This window comes from Podarcis tiliguerta (assembly GCF_965153285.1).
Source record: "Podarcis tiliguerta genome assembly, chromosome: 1".
In the NCBI taxonomy this organism is placed as follows: domain Eukaryota; kingdom Metazoa; phylum Chordata; class Lepidosauria; order Squamata; family Lacertidae; genus Podarcis; species Podarcis tiliguerta.
In genome coordinates, this window is record NC_139534.1 from 101,208,844 (window position 1) to 101,236,427 (window position 27,584).

Below are 27,584 nucleotides of genomic sequence, written 5' to 3' on the forward strand. Positions count from 1 at the left end.
CTTTGCAGCTATATCAATAAGAGAAGAAGCGGAATGGCTGCCCACTTATCAGGATAATGGGAAACCATTACAGATACAAAGAAAAAGTGAAATTGTATTAGTTCTGCTATGCTAGCAGAGATATCAGCAGCTTTTAATAAAGAACTTTTGTAGCTAGGACAGACCACAGTATATGACTGTAATATGGGCAGTTCATCTTGGTAAATTTATTTGTTAGCTGGAATGATGATGAAATGTAATAGTTTAAGAATTTTAATAGTGATTGTGCAGGGTAAATCAAAATGTGTTTGATAGCAGAATTGATATGGGATGTTTGGAACCTGCAAGTAAATAAAGATCTCTAGGGGGAGAAATTCCACAAACCTTTGAGCTAGGAACATTTGTTTGCTTGCTGCACAAACGATGATTTCTTTCTTTCCTGCCAACATAGCCAGCACCCCCTATAACCTTTGTCACATGTCGAAGGAGTGTTTCTATACCCTGTTCTTTGAAACCTGAGGTATAGGGTATGTTTTTAGGACCCATCCTATTCCTTTGATTGTAAATTGTTTTAAGTGGTTTTTAGTAATGTGTTTTTACACTTTTGTAACCTGCCCTGGGATCTCATGATGAAGGGTGGATAAGAAATCTAATTACTATTAGCAATATCCAGGCTCCTAAAACTTAAGTAAGCATCTTACCAGGGATATCTGAAATTCTGGCTGCGATTTAACTGATAGCAATGCAGATTAATTCATTTTGTGGGTGAATGATTTCCTAAATGTTCTCCCTCCTCTCTTTTGTAGTTGTTTTGCTTTCAAATACTCCCCAAATCCATTTTGTGAACCTCACAGGTAGACTTTCTTTGCAGCAGATAAGTGGTCTTTTTATTTACTGAATAAAAACAACTTTGTGACCATTTTATGCAATTTAGCAGTTGTGGGTTCTTTTGCGTAAAAACATAGTGTGTGAAAATTTATATTTAAAAGGAAAATGGAAGATTCAGAGAAATATTAAAGTTGAGCTTCATGCTGCGTTCCAAAGTCAATGCACCTAAATGCTCATAAATTGGAAATGTAAGAGGTCAAATTATGTACAGTAAATTAAGGATGTGTGCAGATAAAATTGAGGCTATTGGCACATTTTTATTACAGAAGGTTGTATCAAGAATCCTATTTCAAGATACCTTAAACTGTAGCAGATTTTTCTTGTAATACAGAAAAGCAGGACATATTAACCTACCATTTGCCTCTGAAATCCAATTCAACCCCTTTGAACAGAATCTCATTGCTTTCCTCCCCTCCTTTTCTTTTATACTGGTAGGTTTTATTTTCACATCCTCTATCAAGATCCTGCTTGTAGTGATTCACTATTATGGATTCTGGCAAGAAAAGACCACAGTTTTATTTGCAGCACAAAATTGTCCACGCACACAAGCATTAATTATGCACATTATGTACAAAAATAATGCTGCTAACCTTGCCAGCAGGCAGATTTCTTAGTCAGTAAATAGCATCCCGCTCCAACAGTGAGAGATTGAATTCTCTTCCCTGTAGGTGACAGTAATGCTGCCCACTCCCACAAAATTACATTGCTGTGAAAGGTAAAAGAAAATGCCATTAGTCTTACCAAATGTATATTAACAAATGTGAGCTCTGCTTGTTTAATGATCCCCTCTTTTTCTCTATATCTGTTTTCTCCTTTTCTTGCCTTCCTCACACCAGCTATCTTTTATGTAGCTAGGATCCCCCATAGATTTATTTCCCGAGATCATGATCTTTAAAAATCCCCTGAATATTTTCTTTTACTTATTAGCAAAAGGGGGTACTCTTGTATGAGACTTTTCATGGAGCACCAGCCATGCACTCTACTAGCACATTCTGATTTCTCTATTATTCAAACAGCCTCTTGACTCCTAAAATAAATCGAACTCTTTTATGTGCTGTGTCCACTCAATACAAAATTGCTGGATTTGATAATGTCAGAACATCTACATCAGATCGCACCTGTGATTTCTTGCATTCAAAACAGGCTTTAGTGATGCAGCCAGTGCAGTCAGGCCAGGATTGGCATTACATGCTCAAACCCATCCTTGCCCGGTGAGCAACCGGACTGCTGAATTTTGCACCAGTTTCTGAACCTTCTTCAGAAGTAGTCCCCTGTATAACACGTTGCAGTAATCTAGCCTGGTAGCTACCATAGCATAAACAACGGAAGTTAGGCCATCCCTGCCCAGATAGGGGCACAGCTGGGCCACCAGCTAAAGTTGATGGAGGGCCCCTGAGCCTCAAATGATATTCATACCCCACCTACTAACTGAAGTTCTGAAGGCATTGGTATTGGTATTGTTATGTAGATGGAAGGGGGGCAGGAAGCGCCATCACCTCCCCCGCATATTGAAGGGTAGTCCAATAAAGGATTCTAGGGGGCGTGGCCCTGTCTGAAGCCTATGGAGATGAGGGCCTAAGGCACACCCCCGAGCGGTGACCCTGGGAGAGTTCTTAGTTGACGTGCCTCAGCAGGGCTCCCTCTACTGGTGGTTAACCCTTCCCTGACTTCAATCAAACAGGCTGAAGCCGGATAGTCAGTTAGGACCAATGCCTAAGCCAATACCGCTCATCACCTGTAACCAATAATGTTGTGGCCATATGTAGCCCATTAACCTTAAATATCTGTGTCAGGTGTCTTTATTTCCACTGGGGGGAGGCGGGAACTTGCCACGCAACACTTTCATACCCCACCTACTAACTGAAGTTCTGAAGGCGGTTTGCTGTGTGTACACACACACACATGTGATACAATAGTCATTACAGCAAGGCGAAGGTATATTTAAGTTTCTCCACACACACACAAACACCTTCCCTCATTCTACAAGGTTTCAACAATTGCCATCTTGCAGTTGAATCTCCTGGTTCTGAAGCAGCTACAGTGGTACCTCAGGTTAAGAACTTAATTTGTTCTAGAGGTCTGTTCTTAACCTGAAACTGTTCTTAACCCAAGCTCCACTTTAGCTAATGGGGCCTCCTGCTGCCGCTGCGCCGCTAAAGCACGATTTCTGTTCTCATCCTGAAGCAAAGTTCTTAACCTGAGGTAATATTTCTGGGTTAGCAGAGTCTGTAACGTGAAGCGTATGTAACCTGAGGTACCACTGTATATGAGAGTCCCACACAGGCCAGGATCTCCTTACTGGGTTGCTACTGTTGCTGTCCCTCACAGCCCTGGCGGCAGATGTTAGCTAATGAGAGTTCATTAGTGTCTTCTGCCCACCCCCCTTGCATTGTATGAACTTGTGAAGGAAAGTGAAATAAAAGGGAATATAATGTTGAACGTTGAGTTTGGGTGATATGCAGAGTGTTGGTTGAAAAATAAGAGTTTTGTGCCTATGTGAGTGTGGCTTTGTGAGGGAATAATATATATATTAGAGAGAGAGAGGGAGAGAGGTTATTTATTTATTAAATGTATATGTTAGTTTTCCTTAAGGATCTCAGTGTAGCATACGTAGTTCTCATCCTCCACATTTTATCCTCACAATAACCCTGTGAGGTAAGTTAGACTGAGGGGCAATGACTATGTCAAGGTCACCAAGAGAGCTCCATGGCTGAGTGTGAATTTGATACGGTTGCCATACTACATGATTATCCACATTTTGCCCAGTTTCTACCCATGCTACTTGATGCCTGTTTAGACCATTAACTGACCCAGATTCAGAAATAGGAGGCTGAGATGGGAGGCATAATGTGGAGGCATTAATCTTTCTAATTGTTTTGTGAGGTATGATATTGGTACTTGTGGGAGATTAGCAGCCAAAAAATAACAAATGCATATATTTTTGCTAGTTAGCATGAGAAGATGCGAAGTCTCCAGAGCTGTATTGCTGATAGACAGATAGAGATACAGTTGGTAGAGAGAGCTCTGTGTGATGTCATTTCCCCTGCTCTCCTGGAGAGGAAGGAGCATATAGGACTTCCTGTTCCTCTCCCCTCTTCATTTGACCAGTGTGTGTTGGATGCAGACATGTGTCTGCTTGTTGCAGCTTCAGGTGAAGCTGGTTATACTGTAAATATAGTATTTTGCTTGCATAGATTTGCTGCTGCCTTTGCTGTGAACCAGTGCATGCTTATAAAGTAAGTTTTTGCCTGATTCTTTCTTAAGTGGGGTAAGAAGGGGAAAACCAGCTTACTTCATAGCTGGATTTGCTGAAAAGGAGGTTTTACAGTCTAATTCCTATGGTTTTAATTTTGCTGCCAAGAATGGGGTTTTGAAATTCTGTTCAACTCACTCACATGGGTGCCTGGAGGGATGAATTGCAATTAACATATCATCTCCTACCCATTAAAACCCATCCTGCACTACTACCTGTCAGTATTCATAGCCAATGACTTAAGTCACAGCTATGATTGACCTTTGGGCAGAGGAAAAGTGCAAGCCATAAAGATAGTAAAGAATGGAAAAACACACCAAATGCCTGCAGAAAGGACTTCCTGGTCCATTCTGATTATTATTATTATTATTATTATTATTAGTCTTTGCTGATGGATAAATTATTACTGCTCCGTGACTGGTGGGAAGGGATATTCAGGGTTTTAGTGCAGCTGTGACAGGTCAGCATTTTTTTTCAAAACAAAAGGTCTCAGCAATGTCAGAAGTTCATGCCCTTTTTACTTAGTTCTTATTCATTTTTTTAAAAAAAAGTGTGTGAGAGTTTGTATAAATTAAAAAAAATCTCAGCCAACTTAAATTAAGTTCACCATTATATCCATAGAGCAGGGTAGTGGCATCAGTTGTGTCCCTTCTGCAAAGTAGTCCTGTGCTATTCCCATACTGTTCAGGAGCGGGGGTGGGGGTGGGGTGCGCTGAGAGAGAATGTATGACAACCCTGCAGTGTTGTTATCCAGTCTCATGGAACGTTGGCTTTTCAATGCATTTTGTCCATTCCAATTCTGCTATTCTATCTATGTGGATGGCATTAGAAAGTCGGCGGTACAAATCCCCGCGACGGAGTGAGCTCCCGTTGCTTGGTCCCAGCTCCTGCCAACCTAGCAGTTCGAAAGCACGCCAAAAAAAAGTGCAAGTAGATAAATAGGTACCGCTCCAGTGGGAAGGTAAACAGCGTTTCCGTGCTTCTCTGGTTTCGGTGTTCCATTGCGCCAGAAGCGGCTTAGTCATGCTGGCCACATGACCCGAAAAAACTGTCTGTGGACAAACGTCGGCTCCCTCGGCCTGTAAAGCGAAATGAGCGCCACAACCCCAGAGTCGTCTGCGATTGGACTTAACTGTCGGGGTCCTTTACCTTTATCTTTTTTAGCTTTGCTGCACAGACTACATGTGTATTCCATTCAACAAATCTGGGACTTGAGGCCACCATTCTAACAGTTAGTGATGAAGGTGGAACTAACCACAGGATAGGATACCATATTCATATACCTAATTAATACATCTGTTAAGAGTATGGGCTTTAACAGCTGCAGCTTCTCAGCATCTTGGGAGCTTAATAGGACATGGAAGGCCCTTACTTAACACAACATGTTAAAACAAATATGTTTTGTTAGTTGAACAATATTTTTAGGTTGAAGTTTTGGTTCTTTTTCATGATTCCATCCTATGCAATGTTATGGTGGCAAATTAATCTGCAGTAGTAGCCTCTTCATCAGCTTCTGAGGGATGCTACTGCACTGTTGCTGAATACAACATAGCATCAAAGTTCAAAGCCATTATGCTGCATAGAAATGGGTTAGTTGAAAGGAGTTGAGGGCACACATACCATCCTTTAACCCTTTCCCTCCACCACAGAGCCAGCTGCATCAGCAGCTGCCTGTGTGCCTGTCACTTAAATTGAAGTAAGCTGTGATAGGTGAATGGAAGCGAGAGATAGCAGGATGATGTTGCCAACTGCAAAGCCAACTAATAGAATTCTGCCCCTACCTATATTCTGCTATTTGCAATGAAAGAAGTACCCCGGTTTGGTGGTATATGTACTGTTGTTAAAGGTGAGCTGAACTGTGGGGTCCAACATCCATGATAATTTTTGTGCCCCTTTGACACATACACATCCCATATTTTTATTGTGAGTTTTGCAGGTGGAAAAAGACAAAAAAATTCCTGGAGCGAGAGTGGGGGCTGTAGGGTTTTTAATGTCTAGGCATTTTTATACAGAGTGTGTGTGTGTGTGTGTGTGTGTGTGTGTGTGTGTGTATTGCAGTAATAAGACTTTATAGTCTTTTAGTGTCCATTAATGCAGATCAACCAGTTTTTAAAATGTGTATTTTGTTGACCTTTTCACAGTCTCTGAAATGACAGGTTTTGCCTCAAAAAAATCAAACACCATGACAATCCACTGCAGCACTAAATGTTATATTAGCTGTTTCTAGTGCCTAGGCACTGTACAAATAGGAAGATAGTAAGACAAGGCCTTTGGGTCAATCTATCAAAAAGATTTAAAGCATAGTCTGGACTCCATTGATGTCAATGGGAGTTTTCCAACCTGACTTCAACAGAGTTAGTATTATAGCCAATGCAATACACAGAAATTCGATCATGAAAGGAACTAAACTGATTTTCTGCAAGAGAAAAGTAGTTTCTTTCTTTATCAAATATAAATTGAGGTGGACAGTCCAGGTGTAAATGTGATGCTTGTCTTCTTGGCCAGCCCAGGGGATACTAAAGAGGGATCGTGTTGGGAGGGAATCCTGAACAGGCTACTCTGGGCTAAGCAGAACTGTCTGGCACAGACTTGTATGCTTACCAAAGAATTCTCATGTGGATTCTATCTGATCAGGCCATCATACCACAGTGTGCTCATGAACAGTTGCAAAGTGGTTAGAGGTTACCACCATGCACATGTATATGGGCACGCACACAAACTCACACTGCTCTACACACAGTGAAATAAGAATCTTGTACCTTCCCTCCTCTTAAATGCTGTTATCACTGCATGTTGAAGGCTATTTGAATATGCCGTTTTCCCTGCTCCTGTATATTGAGACTCCTTTCTGTAGCCTTCTCTCCTGTCTATAACTCCATTGTCACCTACCTCAATAGCATTTCCATTTGACATGAGAATTACAGTTTTACACTCAGCCCTTGGACATTGCCTGAGAAAAGCAAAGTTAAATCCAAATATGTTCTTCCACTCGCACAAGTTTTTATATGTGGTTTAGCAAGTGGTGTTCAATCCCCCTGCCCCCTACAGATAAGCCTCCGAGAAAGGCTCCCTCGAGCAGAAAGATGTTTGGCTAGCATAGTAATAAATATATTAATGTATAATAATAGGCATCCAGCATCCCTCATTTTGTTTACATCACTGGATACTTCCCATTTCAGCCTCTTGTGCAAGTACAAGAACCACTGTTGAACTGATGATAGTATCATACAAGCCATTGTGCAAGTGTTTGTGGAACCACGCTAGCAGTGGTTTTTCTTCTACTCTCTGTTCTTTGGATCCAGCCCAGGAGTTTTTCAATGAGGGATGATCTGGGTTCCATTCCAAGCACACTGAAGTCGGAGCTCTGAACTAAACAAGCATGTAGTAATAATAATAACAACAGCAATTTATTATTTATACCCCACCCATCTGGCTGGGTTTCCCCAGCCACTCTGGATGTCTCCCAACAGAATATTAAAAATACAATAAAACATCAAACATTGAAAACTTCCCTAAACAGGGCTGCCTTCAGATGTCTTCTAAACATCAGATAGTTGTTTATTTCTTTGACATCTGGTGGGAGGGCGTTCCACAGGGTGGGCACCACTACCGAGAAGACCCTCTTCCTGCTTCCGTGTAACCTCACTTATTGCAGTGAGGGAACCGCCAGAAGGCCCTCAGAGCTGTACCTCAGTGTCCGGGCTGAACAATGGGTGTGGAGACGCTCCTTCAAGTACCAACACTTTGAATTGTGGTTGTCAGTTGGGTCCTGGGATCAGAAGCAGATAATTTCTGAATTTTTAAAAACGTAAATAGTAGCTACCAGAATCTGCAGTTTCTTCTTCTTGATGTGTGCTGCTTTTAACATACAGTGGTACCTCGGGTTACAGACGCTTCAGGTTACAGATGCTTCAGGCTACAGACTCCGCTAACCCAGAAATAGTACCTCAGGTAAAGAACTTGGCTTCAAGATGAGAACAGAAATCGCGCAGCGGCAGCAGCGGGAGGCCCTATTAGCTAAAGTGGTACCTCAGGTTAAGAACAGTTTCAGGTTAAGAACGGACCTCCAGAACGAATTAAGTTCTTAACCCGAGGTACCACTGTATTATTCTCATTTCTTTGCATTCTCTCATTCAAAAGCCTTGAAGTGCTTTTTTTTCTCACTGCTTTTACATTGCTAGCATTTAAAAAATTTTCTCGCAGTTTAATTTTTTTCACTTTTTCAATTTTTTCATATCTTAATGGATTCATACACCTTGATACTTTCTCCATATACAATTATTAGCACTTCATCTGTTAGCAGCCCCAATCTATATGCCCTCCCACCTCCATACAGATGGTCCCAGCTTCAATCCCTGGCATATTTAATTAAAAGTAGCAGGCAGCAGGTGATGAAAAAGATGTCTGCCTAAAACTACTGCTAGTCAGAATAGATAATACTGGACTAGATGGACAAATACTCTGACCCGGCATATGACAGGTTCAGATGTTCCTGCTTCCCTTGAAATTTCTACACATTTTTGCAGAGCTGAGACCAAAGCTTTCACTTTGTTGGCTCAGAATATGAACATCAAAAACTTGTAGTTTCTTCCTCCCACCCACAATTCCTTCCTTCCATTCCTTGTTAGATCAAAACCAGATGGGTCAGTGGGGAGAGATAATTTGGAGACTGACAGATTAGTAGCCAGAAAGGGAGAGGTTTGGAGATTCACTCGTGGCAGGGAGACAGGAGGAAGCCATCTTGCACCCCAAGTGATGTCATGAAGGAGGCAAAAGAGGATCCAATTTGTCTCATCTTTGGCCTTTGCGAGTACAAAACAATTTTCCGCGCTGATCTAGGGAGGTGTCTAAAACTTCTTCATGGTAGAGCATGGGACTCTTCATCTCAGGGTTGTGGGTTCAAGCCCCACATTAGGCAAAAGATTCCTGCATTGCAGGGGGGTGGACTAGATGAACCTTGTGGTCCCTTCCAACTCTACATTTGATTCTATGAAGGGGAACCTCCAGATTTCCTTAATGTGTTTTGCTTTCAGTGACAATGGTGTGAACTGTGAAACCCCACAGAGACATTTTGTCTTATTTATTACACAGGACAAAAAGCCCTTTTGCTTTCCTTGAAACTCCTCAGATATTTTGCCTAACATACATACTTTAAAACTGCTTTAGAGTAAAGTTTGGTGGCAAGTCTAGTTTACATACCTATAAACAATAAGAGAGAGACCAAGACTGTGGTTAGCTGTGCTGCAAGAGCAGAGTGTCAGGTTGTGTTAGGATTCTATTATTATTATTATTATTATTATTATTATTATTATTATTATTACTATTATTATTATTATGCCGCCTTATACCCAGAGGTCTCAGGGCAGTTCACAGGGAGATTTACAGTGGCACTAGCGAAGATGTCCTATGAAGTACACAGTCTAAAGTGTTTTTTTAGAGTAAGAAGTGGATGAAAAGGGGGATAGGGCACCCCATGTTCCATAGAATGGCATTCTAAAGGATGTGAAAACAGCCACATCTCATTTGCCCTGGAGCAAATTTCTGCCAACAAATGAGTGAATTAAGGAGGGCTGAGGCTGCTTCCCTTACCTTCATTGACACATTATTTGTTGTAGTGAAAAGCAGCTTTTTGTGCCACAGCTACTAAAACCCTGCCCCATCCTTCTTCATCTGTTTTCCTCTCTCACGTCTAAAAAATCAGTGTTCATTTCTTCCTACTTCACAAGATCAACTTTTTGCTGATAGCACTTAATACTGTTTCATTATCGGCACCCGTTATCTACCACATGCCATTACTAAATTGAGGTAAGTTTTCTGCAGCTGATCTGCAAATACGAGACAATTTTGTTTCTTTACGGAGAGCAAGATCCATATTGCTGCATATAGGAAGGAGCAGAAACTTAAGGAGGAGAAAGCTGACAGGCAGTGCTACCAACCTGGACTGGCTGTAAGTTAGAAAAGCAGGCAGGTGTGAACTGGCTGAGAGCAAACTGAGGTTGGTGGGACAGCGCCCTACTTGCCCTCTTAGCCTCCACTGCTAAGAGCCTTGGTGTCATAAATGTGACATTTTGAGCAATACAATAACTAGCCCCCACACCCTCTTGGGGCTTTCTACCTGTATATGTCTTTACTGTTATTTACTGAGTTTCTTTACTTGGGAACTTGAGATCTGTTAGACCAAAAGAGGGGTAAGGATAGCAGTCTGTCTTGCCTCCTCAGACTGCTACCAAACTTGCACAGCTAATTCAGATGTTACCTTGGCACCCTGTTACTGAGACCTTAATGCTTCATCAGCTGGGAATCCACTTTGGGACAGAATCATAATTCATGCCAATGAGAAGTACCTTCAGTGTTGCAGGCACTGTGGAACTCCCTCCCAAAAGAATTAGATAGGCACCATTCCTGTTTAGTTTCAGTTGTTTTGGCAAAACTGTTTTATTTCAGGAGACCTTTGCACCCTGAACGCTTCTCAGGTGTTTTACATTTTTATTTTTTTAAGCTTTAAAATTCTTGAGGTTTTATATTTTGGAAGTTTAAATTGTATCTCTATTATGTATTTAATTGTTGTAGGCCACTTTGAGACCTATGTGGTGAAAAGCAAATTTTGAGTGAATGAATAGATAAAGCATATGGAGTTGAATTCAAAGGTTGCATGAGTGGAAGGCCACTTGCACAACTGATCATTACCCAAGGCCGGCGCTTCCATGAGGCGAAGCGAAACAATTTACCTCAGGCAGCAGATCTGACCCCTGCCTCACCCCCTGTTGCACTGTTGCCAGTCCCATTGTGCAACTGCCAGCCCTGCCACAGCTTCACCCATGCCACCACTGCCACAGTCGCCATTAATGCTGGTCCCTCGACACTGTGTTGTGGCAGTAACATGGGTGCAACTGTGGGCGAGGGTGCAATTGTGGTAGCAGACATGGTGGGTGCAGAGAGGGAGCCCGGATCGGCAGGGTGGGCGGCCTACATCAGCAAAATGTCCTGGCCGACCCTATCATTACCTCACTCCTTCTTTAGTTTCTGCCACTGCACAAAGCCCCAAAGCCTTCATAGAGGACCTTCTGAATAGCATGGGCAGTTTCAAAGAGGGTTGCAGCAGGGAGTGAGAATAGATCAGACCTGGATGGAGGAACCTTGTGTGACAAAAACTTTAAACAAGGGGCGTAGCTAGCTGCTCTGGCGGTGATCCACGCACGGGAATGACACAGTGAGCTGCCCACTAATAATAATAATAATAATAATAATAATAATAATAATAATAATAATAATTATTTATACCCCGCCCTCCCCGGCCAGAACCAGGCTCAGGATGGCTAACACCAATAAAATCACAGTAAAAACACAATAGGGGGAAAGGGGGGGGGGGACAACACCAATTTAAAATACAGGTTAAAATGCAATTTAAAATGCAGCCTCATTTTAAAGTAGCTGATAAATCAAGACCATAAGGGTCAGACAAAGTCCAAACCAAAGGCCAGGCGGAACAGCTCTGTCTTGCAGGCCCTGCGGAAAGATGTCAAGTCCCGCAGGGCCCTAGTCTCTTGTGACAGAGTGTTCCACGTTGGGGCCAGTGCTGAAAAGGCCCTGCCCCTAGTTGAAACCAATCTAACCTCCTTGAGGCTCGGGACCTCCTGTTGTTGTTTAGTTCTTTAGTCGTGTCCGACTCTTCGTGACCCCATGGACCAGAGCACGCCAGGCACTCCTGTCTTCCACTGCCTCCCGCAGTTTGGTCAGATTCATGTTTGTAGCTTCGAGAACACTGTCCAACCATCTTGTCCTCTGTCGTCCCCTTCTTCTTGTGCCCTCCATCTCCCAACATCAGGGTCTTTTCCAAGGAGTCTTCTCTTTTTATGAGGTGGCCAAAGTATTGGAGCCTCAGCTTCAGGATCTGTCCTTCCAGTGAGCACTCAGGGCTGATTTCCTTAAGAATGGATACATTTGATCTTCTTGCAGTCCGTGGGACTCTCAAGAGTCTCCTCCAGCACCATAATTCAAAGGCATCAATTCTTCGTTGATCAGCCTTCTTTATGGTCCAGCTCTCACTTCCATACATCACTACAGCGGGACCTCCTAAGTATTGTTATTTGTCGACCTTAAGGTCCTCCACAGGGCATACCAAGAGAGGTGGTCCCGTAGGTACGTGGGTCCTAGGCCGCATAGGGCTTTAAAGGTCAAAACCAGCACCTTAAGCCTGACCTTGTACTCCACCGGGAGCCAGTGGCGTGGCGAGCTGCCCATGGAGTCTGCCAGGTGGAGACAAGCCCCATGCTGCCATTTCAGGCAGTTTGGGGCCCCAAGCCACCGCATCACTCCCAAGAGAGATGCGTGGCTCAGGCGCACTGCAGGCCAGGCCGCAAGGTAAGTGCTGCCCCTGCGATGTGCAATTTTGTCACCCCCAAAGGGATGACACCCGGGGCAGATCGCATCCCCTGCACCCCCCCCTTCCTACGTCCCTGCTTTAAACTAATCCCAACCTTTGGATCCAGTTCATTGCTTTATTTTGTATTGTTTTCTTCTTTCTCTAAAGCTTTGATTTTGGAAAAAGCACCAGGATGCAAGGCTGTGTATGTAAATACTTAATAAATATCCACTTGATGCAGTTCTTCTGTCTTGCTTTAAGGAGCACTGCTTTCAGCTCTCAATTGACTAGATCATTTTAGCAGTGAGGCTGACTAACAATGAATGCGGTGCATTTTTTCCCCGAGCCTTAGAGATACATTTCAAACATTTGTTCTTTCTTTTCTGTAACTTGTCTGAGATGGAAATTCATCTGTGAACCCTTGTTTTTCCTTCACGTTTTCGCAGAACCACATTTGCATGCCCCTGGAAAAAGAATCAATATTATGAATAAGTCTTCCAGAAAGCCCTTAATTATGTGTCTGTGTATCAGCTTGTAATATTTTGTGTTTCTTCAGATTCGTCTCCTTTTTAGCTGACACAAGTGGACTTTGAAAAGAGGAGTAAAATCAGCAATGCAACATGGAAATGCATGCAAAGTTGTTAAATGTGATAGCAAAATAAGAGAAGCTTCAGTCAGTATGATCAGAGTTGTTAAAAAAAGAGAGAGAGAGCCAGCAAACTGTCTATCATGTGATGAAGTTTGACAGTAGGGATTATAGCTTTGATGGACCAGAACAGCTAATAGAAGAAGCTGACATTTTTGAAACCCTGCTAATTAAGGGTTCCTTCCTTAATATTAAAATAAAGTCTTTGTCTGGGTTTTATGGTTGGAGAATCAGGTGTTTTCATTAATATATGCCAGTCAGTCTTAATAAGCTTGGAGGGCAGAGGAAGTTATTATTGAGTGACCTTCTACAAAATAAGCATGTTGCTAAGGGCTCTAACCCTGCCCTGTTCAGACTGATGAATCTCATTTCCAATGCAAAAGCTTCACAAGAAATCCAAGCATTCTCTGTGCAATCACAGAAAATAATCCTTGTGTCTCTTGTAATGTCCAGAATTGCCACTTACTATACTTCTACTGTACAATGAATATTACAATACATATTATTTTTCCAGCACAATTGTCTACGTTTCTGAATTGCCAAGAATAGAAAAAAAAACTTATTGTCAAGATACCTGTATTGAAAAGTCAGCTCATTTTAATACTTCTCAAATAGTCATCTACTCTGTTCATGAATTATAATGCACAGAACACATCCAACAATGCTAGCTTTATAAAAAGAGGTATGTCTATATTATTACATATTCATTTTCAAATAGATTTTGAACAGATTTTAAACCATGCATTGAAATTCATTGAAATGATAAATTCACAGTTGGATTTTGATTTGCTTTTAATCCAATTTTAGGCATAATGCATTTTCACCTTTTTGGTACTAGTTTTGCTTTTCTGTTGCCTTGTGAAGCAAATGAGAATTGTGGTAGATTTTTTTTTGGGGGGGGGAGTTATAATATCTGCAGATGAAAGCTAGAAAACGAGCTGGTCAAACATAAGAAATCAGTCAAGCATCAACACTATTTGTGAACATCCTTATATTCATTCTCTGAGCGCTGGATCATTGCCAGCAAAAAAGACCCCCATTCAGATATTTCCTGTATACAGAGATTTCCTGAAAGCATATCCTGCTTGCATGGTTTAAATTTTATTTGCCTTTTACTGAATCAGATATGTTCTCTTTGAGGTATCCTATGCAGAATAAATGCATCAGGTAAAAGATGGGAGTCTACAGAACATATCAAGCTTAATGGGTTGCGAGCAATTACACAGCGCGCAGGCTTAGCTGAAATGTTGGAACTGGGCAGCATTGGTATGTCATTCCATGTATTTACACAGCAATAGCAGCTGAAGAACTTGCATCATAATTCAAGAACTCCTTAAATGCAGCTACATGTGTTTAAACTGCCATGTCTACTGTTAAACATTACTTGCTGTTCCTTGGGAAAGCATGCGTAGTCAGACAGTATCCATTACTTTTTCAGTTAAAAAACCCCTTGTGATGCCTTAAAGCAGGGAGGTAGAACCTGTGGCCCTCCCAGCATTGTTGGTCTTCAGCTCCCATCAGCCTGGCTAGCATGTCCAATGATCAGGGATGATGGGAGCTGAAGACTAGTAACATGGGGAAGGCCATAGGTCCTCCAACCCTGCCTTAAAGACTAAGGGTGATAGTGAATGAAGTCGTTCTCAGACACATCAAAATCAATGGATGTAATTCAGTGAAATAATAGATTTCCATGAGATTACACTGGTTAACACTGGATACGGCCTAACAAATTTATTACGGCGTAAGCTTTCATGGAGTACAGGCTACACCATCAGATGCATGAGGTGTTTTCCGGAGTTGAGAGAATAGGGGAACTGTAAACAGTGAAGTCAGAAGGAAGTTAAAGGCAGAAAAGTATAGGCTGTAATAACTGCATTGTGACCCACTGATGTTATGATTGACATTAGATTCCAACATAGTGTTGTCAGAGGAGTCATGGGGACAGACCTGGCATCTGCCACATTTCTGTTGGCACATATTGGCCTGCTACCCATGGTCTGCGAGAGACAAGTGTCTAAGATGGACTATAGATCAATGGTGAAATGTTTGAGTAGTTTCAGCTGGGAATTAGACGACAACAAATGGCCGTCTTGTTTTCTCTTCTAGGTCTGTCCTACATAAGATTATTCCTGAATCCCAATCTGATTTTGTAGTTACATTCTGCTTTGTTTTTCATTTAGTTGGCTGGGATTTGAGAACAACTTGATGTATATTCTTTAGTTGTGAGCTGTGAATCTTAGACTCACTGGTTAAATGTGAATATATGAGGCTGTTTTGTAGGATTTTGCACTGTATTCCGAGTGGAAGTTAGAAGCATGCAAGAATGTATAGTGGTCAGTGGGTTCCAATATATCCATTATGTAGATGCACCATTGTTTCCATAAAGTGAATACTAGTAATATTATTCATAATGTTAAGGTTCTTTTAATTGTTCACCTTCCACTGTAATATTTGATAACTGCCAATGATGCCCTTTTGTATTCTACATAGGACAAATCAAGTCAGTTTCTGTACATCAGAAATGGCAGCACTGTGTATAAAAACCAGTGGGGGAGCACTTCAGTCTCCTGCAGCCCTCTGTAACTTGCTTTAAAGTGGCCAATGCCATATTGGAACAAAGGGAGACTGCTACCTGAAAATGCTGAATTATGATTCATCAAGAGGTTCAGTGCTATCACTTGTGGGCTGAATCAGGACAAATGATTTTTTTTATCACACTGCATATGTTCATTGGCTAACTTAATGCCAGGATGTCTGTGTTACCAAAACCTGCTTTTTGTCAATGCTCACTATTAGTCATTTTCATAAACTATGCTTTTCCATATCTCATTTTCTGATGACCTCACTCTTTACAATTTTCCCCAAACTATATGCACACACACATTCTCACATACTTGCAACTCAACACTTCATGCATCGGATAAATTGGACTGAATGACACGTGGCGCTGTGGGTAAAACCTCAGTGCCTAGGACTTGCCGATCGCATGGTCGGCGGTGAGCTCCCGTCGATCGGTCCCAGCTCCTGCCCACCTAGCAGTTCGAAAGCACCCTTAAGTTCAAGTAGATAAATAGGTACCGCTTCCTAGTGGGAAGGTAAACGGCGTTTCCATGTGCTGCGCTGGTGCAGGCTCGCCAGAGCAGCTTCGTCACGCTGGCCACGTGACCCGGAAGTGTCTTCGGACAGCGCTGGCCCCCGGCCTCTTAAGCGAGATGGGCGCGCAACCCCAGAGTCAGTCACGACTGGCCCGTACGGGCAGGGGTACCTTTACCTTTACCTATATTTTGGGTCCCAGCTTTTGTTGCAAGCCTTTGTAAATATTCAGTATTGCCCACATACCACCTGGATAGTGGTATTATTGGGTTTTGGGGAGAGGATTATTACATCCCGGCAGAGTTCTTCCATGCCCAAGCACTGTTCCCACATGGAGAAACACTCAGTCATACAATCCCATGTGTACCTTTTGAAATAGGCATAGTCCAGGAGTGTTATCCTGAAGTTATGAACTGTTTCTCGAATCCATGAATAAAGTGTGAATATTATTTTGATCATCATCATCAACAACAACAACTTGTAAAGAATAGCATTTCTGGACGATACACCTATAAGCTAATATCCTTGTGCACTAGAGATAGAGCAAAAAGGGCAGTGACCCTATGTGTGATTCTGACTGGTGCTCCATTTCTCTACCCTCCCTAACATTTAGTCATTTAAAATATGCAGAGGCTGTGTTTCCAGATCAAACCCTCTTAGAGCAGCTTGCAAAACACCATCGAAATTAATAAAATGCCAATGAGCTAGCACTTATAAAACATTAAACCCTATTACATTAAGTTTATTGTCGTAAGCATATAATAAAGTATTTTAATAAAGCATTTCTCTCCCCCCAGCCCTGCCAAATAGCATTGAAATGTTTATTAATTAACATTTCAAACTCTGTCAGATCACAATATAAGTTGACATTCCTTATTGTGATTGTTCTAAAAAGACTCCTTATTGAAAAGTATGAATAAAACTCTTTCTGAGAGTAATAGCAGTGCAACTTACAGCAACGTATTTAGTTGTGTATTAAGACTGCAAGCTTCAACCACTCACAAGGCAGGATAGCCCCAGTGTAGTTAGTAGGTATCTACTGAGCAAATATGCGCAAGATTGTGCTGTTGTTATGTATACCAGTACTGATCCATGTGTTGATTAGTCTTAGACTTCAACAAAGGAGGAAATACCAGGTGCTAGTTACTGTACATACTGTAGTTATCCCACATTACCAATCTTGTTCTAACAACAAAATTATTGCTACAGTTCCCCCTCCCTTCCCCTGCACAACTATTAAAAGTAATGCTTAATGTATATATTTCTGGAAATAAACAGATACCTATGGGACCTCAAAAGGAAACATCACAAGTCATCTCTAATGTCATTAATCTATGCTTCAGTGCTCTAGCATCCAGCCAGCTAGACAGAAGTACTGTAGAATATTCCAGATACCACTATACAGCTCTTGTTTGCAGCAGACTCTGAGTAAAACTCTACATTGCTCGGGTTCTGAATGGAACCCCATCCTCACGGTGACACAATTAGGTTGTATGTAGAACTGCAACTGCCTTCCAAATGCTCAGCTGCCCTCTGTTATTCTCAGCTCTCTCATCATTCACACCAAGTCATTTTTAAAGAAAAGGGGGGGGGATGAAAAATAGGGTGTAAAATATAAAAGCGAAAAAGTCTGCTTCCTCAAATAGGTTTGTGTTTGCTAGTCTGTGTGGCATCGCAACATAAGCCAGCACATATTTCCTTTCCCAAATGTCCATTTTGAATGCAAGACGAGAGTTACGACAAGTGTGTTCGCACTGCTGAAAGTGGGCTGCAGTGAGTTGCCGGCAAAGGGGGTGATGATTTATAATTGGGATAACTGTGATACAAAATCAAGCGATGTCTGCTCAGCTTGACAAATTCAAATCCCAGATCTGAAGTCAATTAATCTGAGTTTGATGCTTAATAATTTAATTTAAAACTGTGATTACAGCAATCGTATATGAGCTGTGAGCACTACACAGGCACATCAGATCATTTGTCAGCCTTTCATATGTCATCACATCTATCCTATTTCCAAACAACTTCTCGTGTGGATGCATTTTAATGCTCTGGTTCCTGGGTGGTTTGAAAGCTCAGCTACCTGGGCCAAAATGGGAGAATAAGGCTGTCAGTGGCTGCTGAATAACTCTGAATACCAGCTGCTGGAAATCTCAGGTGGGAGGAGTACGGTGCATTCAAGTCCTACTTGAGGCCTTCCCATAGGCATCTTGGCTGGCGGAACTGTGCTGCTCTCCTGACTTCCCAACACTGTGTGTAACTACTGGTTACCAAGAGGGAGAGGGGTAGTACAGTAGGACGTGTGGCCTGGAATGGGCACAGCATTGAGAGCATCAGACTGGCTTCTCTGCTGTGCTGCACAAGCTCCCTGCTTCCTTTCGTTCTCCCCCTCTCAGTAACTGGCAGTGGCATGCAGTGTTGGGAAGTCAGGAGGGCAATGCAGTGCCACTGGCTGCTACTGGCTATATCTGGCTTGATCTGTAAGGTGCTATGGCAACCAAACTCCAGTGCCATACTCCATGCACAGCTGAGCAGCTGAGTCAAAGAGAGTGCTGTAGGTACATGAAGCAAGCCACCTGTCACCTTTGGGTGCCACCGAAAGAAGTTGTCTAGAACGCGAGATTGTAAACACAGTACACCTGTGTCAGCAGTTTGTCAAATAAGAGAAGCAACTGATTACTTCTCAAATTGCAGGGGGCCTGGCATACCGTAGTCTCCAACTGCCCCAAAAATGCCGGGACTGTCACCAAAACCCTTTGCCACTACAGCTTCTTACTTTGTCACTCAAGAGTCCCGAATTCCCAAGAGGTCTTCCCTTCAGTACAGAGTTTCAACATGTTACTGAAAGTTCAGATCTGTGCATCCCTCTACAACATTTCTTAGATTTATGCCTCTGGCACTTCCTGTTTTTATGAAAACAAGATCCAAGTCACCTCAATGCCCCTAAGAAAGTCTTTCGCCATTTCCCCTCTCCTCAATTGGCCGGTCTCCCATAAAGCAAAGTGGGTGGGGCCTGTCCATGAGGCCATTACGGTCGCTTGGCTCCAGCTTGCTTCGTTCTGCTGCTGAGTTTGTGTCCCTGCTCTGGTCTCGGAGGAGGAGGAGGCATGGGGAGGTGATGAAAGCTGAAGGATGGCCAAAGCCCTGGGACTGCTGGGTTCCAAGGTTGTGATCCTGTGGGAGAAAGTAGCTGTGCTGAAGGTGGAGCTGGTCTCCTGCCATAGCCACCTGGAACAGAAGAAGCTGCACCTGAAAGCCCAGGCCAGCATCTGAGGAATGTTGGGAGGGTAGGGTATACTAGCCCTTGGTGTTGATATTCTTAACACCTTTTAAGGCATGGTTTGGCCAAAATTGGGATGAGTCAGGAATAGCACTTGTGTATTTCATTAAGAGCCTCCACTTTCCTCCCCAGCCGCACAATTCAAACCTTGGAACAATGATATGGCACTCAGCCTTTAGAACCTACCTTTGCTTTTCATTCTGAGCAACTTGACTCTTTGAAAACAGCTAGGGTAGTCACGTGTGTATCACCAAAAAAGAGAGCAAGTGTATGTGTAGATTCATCTTTAGAAATCAGAAAGATAGTTCCAATACACATACAACACATCTCACTGCAGTGGAGAGTGTAGCCGGTTATCAAGGTGCTAAGTGTTGACAAGTAACTTCAAAGTTTCTGCTCCCCCTTCTTATGGTTCTTTAAACTACACTTGGACTGGCCAGCCCTTCAAAGAGACGACACCTTAAAACAGAGAGCACTGTCCTCTCTAAGTTAGGGCACATGGTCACCTTAAATGTAACACTGTCCTCCTGTCCGCCCTCTATTTCACCCTTCCATCCCTACAAGCTACTTACTTAGATGTGACTCGCTGCTCAAGTTCCTTTTCTCTTTCTCTTTGGCAGCCTCCATCTGCGATCTCTGCGCTTCCTTCTCCAGCAGCCCTAATCCTGCTGTGATTTAGAAATTTCCCTTTCACTCAGATTTGACACAAGGGCTTCATATCCACAGAGCATCGCAGTTCTGTATTAACAATCAATATTCAGTATGCAGTGACTAAGAAGTTAAAAAGATGGTATTAAGATATTTATAATTCCAGGAAAGTGTATATATCTGTTAAGAGATGCTGGAATAATACTCTAATCTGTCACATAATGTTCTCTACTGACCATCTTGGCTGTGAGTCCTGGAAGAACTGCGTCCCTGCCTTTGAGAGCCTTTTTTCCAGCTGGCCTGGGAGGGCAGGGTGCTGACTGACTCCAACTACAAAAGCTGAGGGAGCTGGACAGATTGTTGGGCTGGGGTTTTGATGGGGGTGTGTGAAGGAAGTTGTTGCTGTTATTGGTAGTAATCTTATGCATCTTTATTTTAGCACTTACTATGATTTATGGGGAAACTTTAATTTGGTTGTGTATTTTTGTTGTTTTATTTATTGTTCATGACTACTTTTGTTATGTTTGTAATTATGCGATATTTTTAATTCTGTAAACTGCCTTCAGCATGATTTTAACTATGGAAAGGCAACATACAAATAAAAGGATGAGGTGAGATATTTTTGTGGTTAGGCTACATGAGGTATGCTGCACAGGAACTGATTATCCGTGCATTTTTTCATAGCTATATTTTTATGGATTATGAAGTATTTCCCCCCCTAATTGTTCTGCTCTCATTACAAAAAGTCTAATTTAATCTTAATCTAAAGTAGACTTTAGATGCATCTTTGAATTTGAGAGTTAAATAGGGAGAGTGGAAGAGACATCAGCTTTATTAGCCGGCCATTTCATACAGAAGTATGTTGTACCAATTAATATTGGGCTTTGTTTTATGCCTCCCACTTTCCAGAACTCAGTGATTCCAGATGTAGCAAAAGTATTGCCCATGTTACTATTGTTAAATCTGCATTGATAATATTTCTGTGTAGTCATTAATAGCAGCCAAGTTTATGGATGGTTTTGATTTTTAATCTATTTATTTATTATCTGTTTAACTGCCCTGAGATCTGCGGGTGAAGCGTGGTATACAAATTTAATAGATAATAATAATAATAACAACAACAATCTGCACTCAGCTTGCGGGTGATATTAGTGTTGTTTTATTCTACTACTGCAGGTGCATAATTCGGCTTAACTTTCTTTTACAGCTTTACACAGCACTTCTAGTGTCACACACTTATGCAGTCATTTATTCTCCGTCAAAAATTTCAAAGCTTCCATTTTTCTCCTCACAGCAAGAGCTAGTTCAGCATTCAGTAACATTCGGTTTTTATATGAAAGTGATCCCAACTTAACTTTTCCTCACTTCTTGCTTAGCCTCCCTCCTGGTTTGGAAGTTTTGTATATGGGATATAATTTTAAATACTTTCATCCACATGACTTATAAATTATCTGATGCATTCCTGTGGAAGGGCTGTTGTAATCCCTCTTTTCTTCACAGCACTTTCTAAAAGGCCACAGCAATTTGAGAATCCACCACAGTGCTTCTCCTCAGCAAATGTTTATCAGACCCCAACGATTGTCATATATTTTTGCACAAGAATTGGGACCTCAGAGCTGCACCAATGTCCAATATTGGCATGGTCAACACAGTGATGTTTTTTATTGCATCCCCATAGCAAATCTTTCAGCAAAACAGGCCATGAGAGATCAAGGCAAATGGCTTAGAGAAGTAAAGGACCACCATCAACAGCAACAAAAACAAATGCTATACAGTGGTACCTCAGGTTACATACACTTCAGGTTACAGACTCCGCTAACCCAGAAATAGTGCTTCAGGTTAAGAACTTTGCTTCAGGATGAGAACAGAAATCGTGCTCCAGCTGCGTGGCAGCAGCGGGAGGCCCCATTAGCTAAAGTGGTGCTTCAGGTTAAGAACAGTTTCAGGTTAAGAACGGACCTCCGGATTGAATTAAGTACTTAACCCGAGGTACCACTGTACAGAAGCTCATTTCACCCCCTTATTGCCTTGTCCTTCTCTTATCTCACTTGCTTACATACTACAGCAGGCTTCCTCAACCTCGGCCCTCCAGATGTTTTTGGCCTACAACTCCCATGATCCCTAGCTAGCAGGACCAGTGGTCAGGGATGATGGGAATTGTAGTCTCAAAACGTCTGGAGGGCCGAGGTTGAGGAAGCCTGTACTACAGTCTGATTCTCTTTGCTCAGGTGTAGAGAATTACATCCACCCTACAAAACTAATTAAAGGAAAAGGCAATTTAAGGCAAAACCACATCCCACTTGTTTGGATGAATATAAGAAGCATATAACTTTTGAATGAATGAATAAATAAATAAATAAATTTAGTTTCATTGACTGTTGTTTCATGAGATCCTTAATATGGCGCTGTACTCCTTATCTCATTTTGCTTTTAGCTTAGCAATTAGCTTTCCTACTGGTTAAAACTGGTTAAAATTCAGAAGAAAGCATGATGGATAAAAAACACATTGTTCATCTCAATCAAGCCAATTGAAAAAGTAAAAATGGCCTTCAGTGTGAGTAAATTTGGGGTTGTGCTTAGAACCAAAAGTTTTTATTTTAAGTTATATTTCAACTGCAAATATTCTTATAAAATGAACAATTTTGCAAGCAGTTCCATTTAGGTTCGTCTACATGCTTTAAAAAAAAAAAAGTTCACATATAAAGTACTGGAGTCTGTTTAATTTTACTGCTAAATCATGGCTTCATATTATATTACTCTTCCATCAACAACTACATTTCATTCATCTGGTATTGTTTCAGAGCCTAAATCAGGATTCACAAATGATCGGTTCATTCATACCCCTTGGGAGGGAGGGATTACATGTAAATAATCCTGTTAATGGTAAGCATCGCCTCTAAGCATTTCACACTGCAATAATTTGGTAAACTGAATTTGAGTAATTAAGAAATGAAATGAAACTAATAAAATGCTTATTTTAATATTTCTTGATCATTATTATTTGTTTGGGAATTAGTGAATATTAAAAAGTCACTCTTGCTTTGTGCGGAAACGCAGTTCAGCACTTCACTAAATTATCTGACAGTGTCTCGCTATTGTGTTTCAGTCAAAATTCTTTCCATAAAATATTGCAACAGTCAATTTGGTGTGTGCTTGCTCTGGGTTATTAACTCTGTCAACTGTGAAGCCCACTTGCCCGCATGGCCTTAGTGCACAGTTGTATTTATATTACATTTGCATAGTGATTGGCAACAAATCAAAACAATACCCACTGTGCCCATTCAGACTTCAAACTGCTGCTTCTATATCACCATAAATGGTTTTAAACTACATGTTTCCACCACCCTCCTTTTATATATTTATTAAAACATTTATATCCCACCATTTTATCGAGGGCGTGAAGTTGGTTTATAATACAATTTTTAGTAACTTTCACAATATCTTACAGCCCAATGGAAAATGTAAAGCAACCAAAAGAAAATTTTCGGGAACAACAACAACAAAACATCTGGCCAACAGAGACAAGGGTACAGAGCCAGGGGTCAGCAACCTTTTTCAGCCATGGGCCAGTCCACCATCCCTCAGACCATATGGTGGGCTGGACTATATATTTTGGGGGGGGGGGGAATATATGAACGAATTCCTATGCCCCACAAATAACCCAGAGATGCATTTTAAATAAATGCACACATTCTACTCATGTAAAAACACCAGGCAGGCCCCACAAATAACCCAGAGATGCATTTTAAATAAAAGGACACATTCTACTCATGTAAAAACACGCTGATTCCTGGACCGTCCACGGGCCAGATTGAGAAGGCGGGCCTTAGGTGCCCACCCCTGGTACAGACAATCCTGGGGAGGGCATTCCTATCCAACTGCTGCATCCCTGCCAAAATTTCACATTTTGGGGGACGGACAAGGACAGACAACAAACAGGGCCTCACTTTTTGTGGGCCAGGTGGACTCATGGAAAGAGGCAGCCCTACTAGGTATCTTGACTCCAAGTTTAGAGGTTAAGGCCTTTAAACTGAGCATGGGAGCAAATTGGTAGCCAGTGTTGCTGAAGACTTAATGGGATGATATGATCAAGATGTCTTGTGCCACATCAACCCAGGTGGCATAGCTCAGTCAATAGAGCACGAGACTCTTAATCTCAGGGTTGTGGGTTTGATCCCCACGTTGGGCAAAAAACTCCTGTATTGCAGGGGGTTGGACTAGAAGATGACCTTCCCAAGTCTATGATTCTGTAAAAACAGTGGTTTATGAACTAATTGAAATTGCCAAGCACTTCAGAGGTAGAGCCCCAGATGTTTTGCAGTAGATCACATGTGTTGCAGCATATTTGAAGCAACAAGAGCAGAGTCGGGACGATTTCTCCTGGAAGAGATGCAAATGGCACATGAGGTGAGGCTGCAGAAAAATAAACTAGATATATGGGAGTCATATATCCTCAGCCTAACATCCACCCCTTTCTTCACCTCAGTGCTTCAATACACACCCCATCCAGTACAGTGGTACCTTGGTTCTCGAACTTAATCCGTTCGACTCCCGAAACCGTTCGAAAACCAAGGTGCGGCTTCCGATTGGCTGCAGGAGCTTCCTGCGCTCAAGTGGAAGCCGCATCGGACATTTGGCTTCCGAAAAACATTCGCAAACTGGAACACTTCTCGGTTTGCGCCATTTGGGAGTCGATTTGTTCAACAACTAAACTGTTCGAGAACCAAGGTACCACTGACAGAAAAGGGTTGGCTTCTATTTGGATTAATGTATTATTATTTCAAATTATATCCCACCCTTCTAAAGGAACCTAGGGTGCTATATATATCCACATATATATGGGATGGGGAGCAGCTTTGAAAATGAAAGTTCTGAAGCTTCAGTTAGTGCAGAATGCAGCAGGCTGTGGGCTAGTCACTGCCAGGGCCTAGCCAACTTTGAAGGCTTATTATGAGGATAAAATGGGGTAACCCATACATGTCACTGTGAGCTCAATGAAGGAATAGTGATATACAACACAGACAGCATTAAAGTACCACAATTGTCCATATTTAGTTGTACTTTTTATTGGTTCCTTTTATTTTCATAAATTTCATTTAAAAATAAATAAAAGAAAAAGTATGTTTAAATGTTTAAATAAGCATAAATAATATAAGCTTCCCAATGTGCATCTCATTGATTGTTATCAGAGAGAAAATGCTAAGTACATTCATTCAAACCGCATTTCCATCAAATAATTATGGGCGCTGCTACCACTCACAGAACAACAATTTCCAGCAACTCTTTAAAAAAACTACCGTGCCCAGAATTCTTTGAGCAGAAAAATGTGCCTGAAATGTGCTTTAAAATATATAGTGTGTGTGCAGCCGCAGAGCTTTTTGTTGTTGGCATCTGTCTGTCTTGAGAGACAATGGAGTACACATCCAGAGGTGAAGACAAATACTCTGTTAGAAGCACTGAAGTGGCCTCCCTGGGGCACAAGCCTGGGCAGTGAGTAGGGAGGTCCTGGGCTGCCCAGACGACAAGAGCCCAAACGCTCCATACACCCCGCCACAGAGCTAGTGGAAGAGAAACAGTTATTTGTTGTTGGCAGGGTATTCTCAGAGTCCTGGTCTGTGAATGCAGAAGATTGAGATGAAGTGGTAGAGCAGACAGGACCACTTTAGAATTCCAGAGTGTGTGTCACCTTAACTCACCCAAATTTGAGAGAAGAAGGAGAAGAAACAGCACTAGGGAGGAAGTTTCTGGTTCAGCTGTCTTTCTGGTTTCAACTTACATGATGAGCATCCAGAAAATATGAACCACAGCTGAGATCTGAAGTGGCACAATCTATTTTAACTTCTCGGGACTTCAAGACCTCATTTCTGCCGTTTGGCACTCTTCCAAATTTGCCGTTGTATTTCATCCTGGATTTCCCCCTAATTATTAGGTTTAGTAACTGATGGGATGAGTGTTTAATTTGCTTCTGAATAGATGCTACTAACACAAATTTAAAGGATGCAAGCTACCACTAAGTCCTCTTAAGGCCAAAGCTCAGCGGCAGAGGTTCAATCCTTGGCCTCCCCATTTAGAAGAATTGGGCAACAGGCAATAGGGAAGATTTGTTTATGAGAGCCACTACAAATACAGTATTGGATTAGATGGGCAGCAACTGAGCTGATAAACAGTTGCTTGCTATGTTGCCTTCTGGTCCTGCTTGCTGGCTTTCTATAGGCCCAGGTTTGGCCACTATGAGAACAGGATGCTGGACTAGATGGGACCTTGGGCTGATGCAGCAGGAGTCTTCATGTATTATGGTGGTGGCACTGACACGGATTTGAGGAATAGTGTCTGCTTTTGAAGTAAGAAGAGTGGCATGATGCCTCTATTCTTAATGACATTGTCAGGTCCAGCATCATTAGCTGCTATTAAATTCAGTACAGTCGTACCTTGGATCCCGAACGCCTTGCGAGTCAAACATTTTGGCTCCTGAACGCCGCAAACCCAAAAGTGAGTGTTCTGGTTTGCGGACGTTCTTTGGAACCCAAACGTCTGACGCGGCTTATGTGGCTTGGTTTCCAAACATTTTGGAAGTCAAATGGAGTTCCGGAATGGATTCCGTTCGACTTCCGAGGTATCACTGTATTGTGGTATTTTAGTAGGTAATTTTTTTATTCAAATCGTAGGAAAGCAATTAAGAAAGAATACTATACTTATACTTTGTATTATTTGGTGCTCAAATCCACACAAACAAGAACAGGCAAGCTAAGCCAGAAAACTAGTATTTTTATAGCACGTTTAGAATATTTATTGTAACCCACATAAAGGTTTTATTATAATCAAGTGGTATATACATACATACATACATACATACAAACACATATATCTATAAACAAATATATAAAATAAAATACCTTCAAAGCAGTTTACATTCACTATTTTATTAAAATCTGTACAATAACCCTGTAAGGCAGATCAGAATTATCAGAATACAGGTGGGAGGCTGAGAATGATTGGGAATAGCTGGCCTAAGAGAATATCAGAGTGGGGACTTGATTTTTAGCTCAAACTGCAATCCTGTGCAACCTTATCTCTACACTGCTGTGTTATTTATGATGCATGCTATTCTGAATTTATCCTTTTGTGAATTGTTTAGAGATTAAGATTATATTCACACATATTTTAAATAAATAAATCCCCAGAAGTAATCTTGATTGAACACAATTAGGCTTACTTCTGAGTAGACATGCCTAGAATTGTGCCTTTTCTCTGTTTAGCCAGTAGGTTCACCAACTCTCAGTACAATACATTGGTGGTTTTATTATGATTTATGAAAGATGTTTTGATGGCAGAGTTTACTAACTATGTGTGTGGTGATACAAATTTTTAAAACCAACAATTGCACAAACTGCCATTCTGTTGAGTAGAAAAACAATATGTGGCTTTGCAAAAATAAAAA

General features: G+C 41.7%; 1 protein-coding gene and 1 long non-coding RNA gene across 12 annotated transcripts in view; one reads left to right on the forward strand and one right to left on the reverse strand.

The window, feature by feature from the left end:
* The window catches only part of NPAS3 (neuronal PAS domain protein 3), a 604,332-nt gene that overhangs the window by 481,572 nt on the left and 95,176 nt on the right, over nt 1-27,584 (forward strand). The gene's annotated exons all lie outside the window — the stretch shown is intronic.
* On the reverse strand, nt 12,605-17,636 carry LOC310683784. Its single transcript, XR_014514537.1, has 2 exons — nt 17,504-17,636; nt 12,605-12,946 (listed from the first exon to the last, which is right to left on the reverse strand). It is a non-coding gene; the product is annotated as an uncharacterized lncRNA (long non-coding RNA).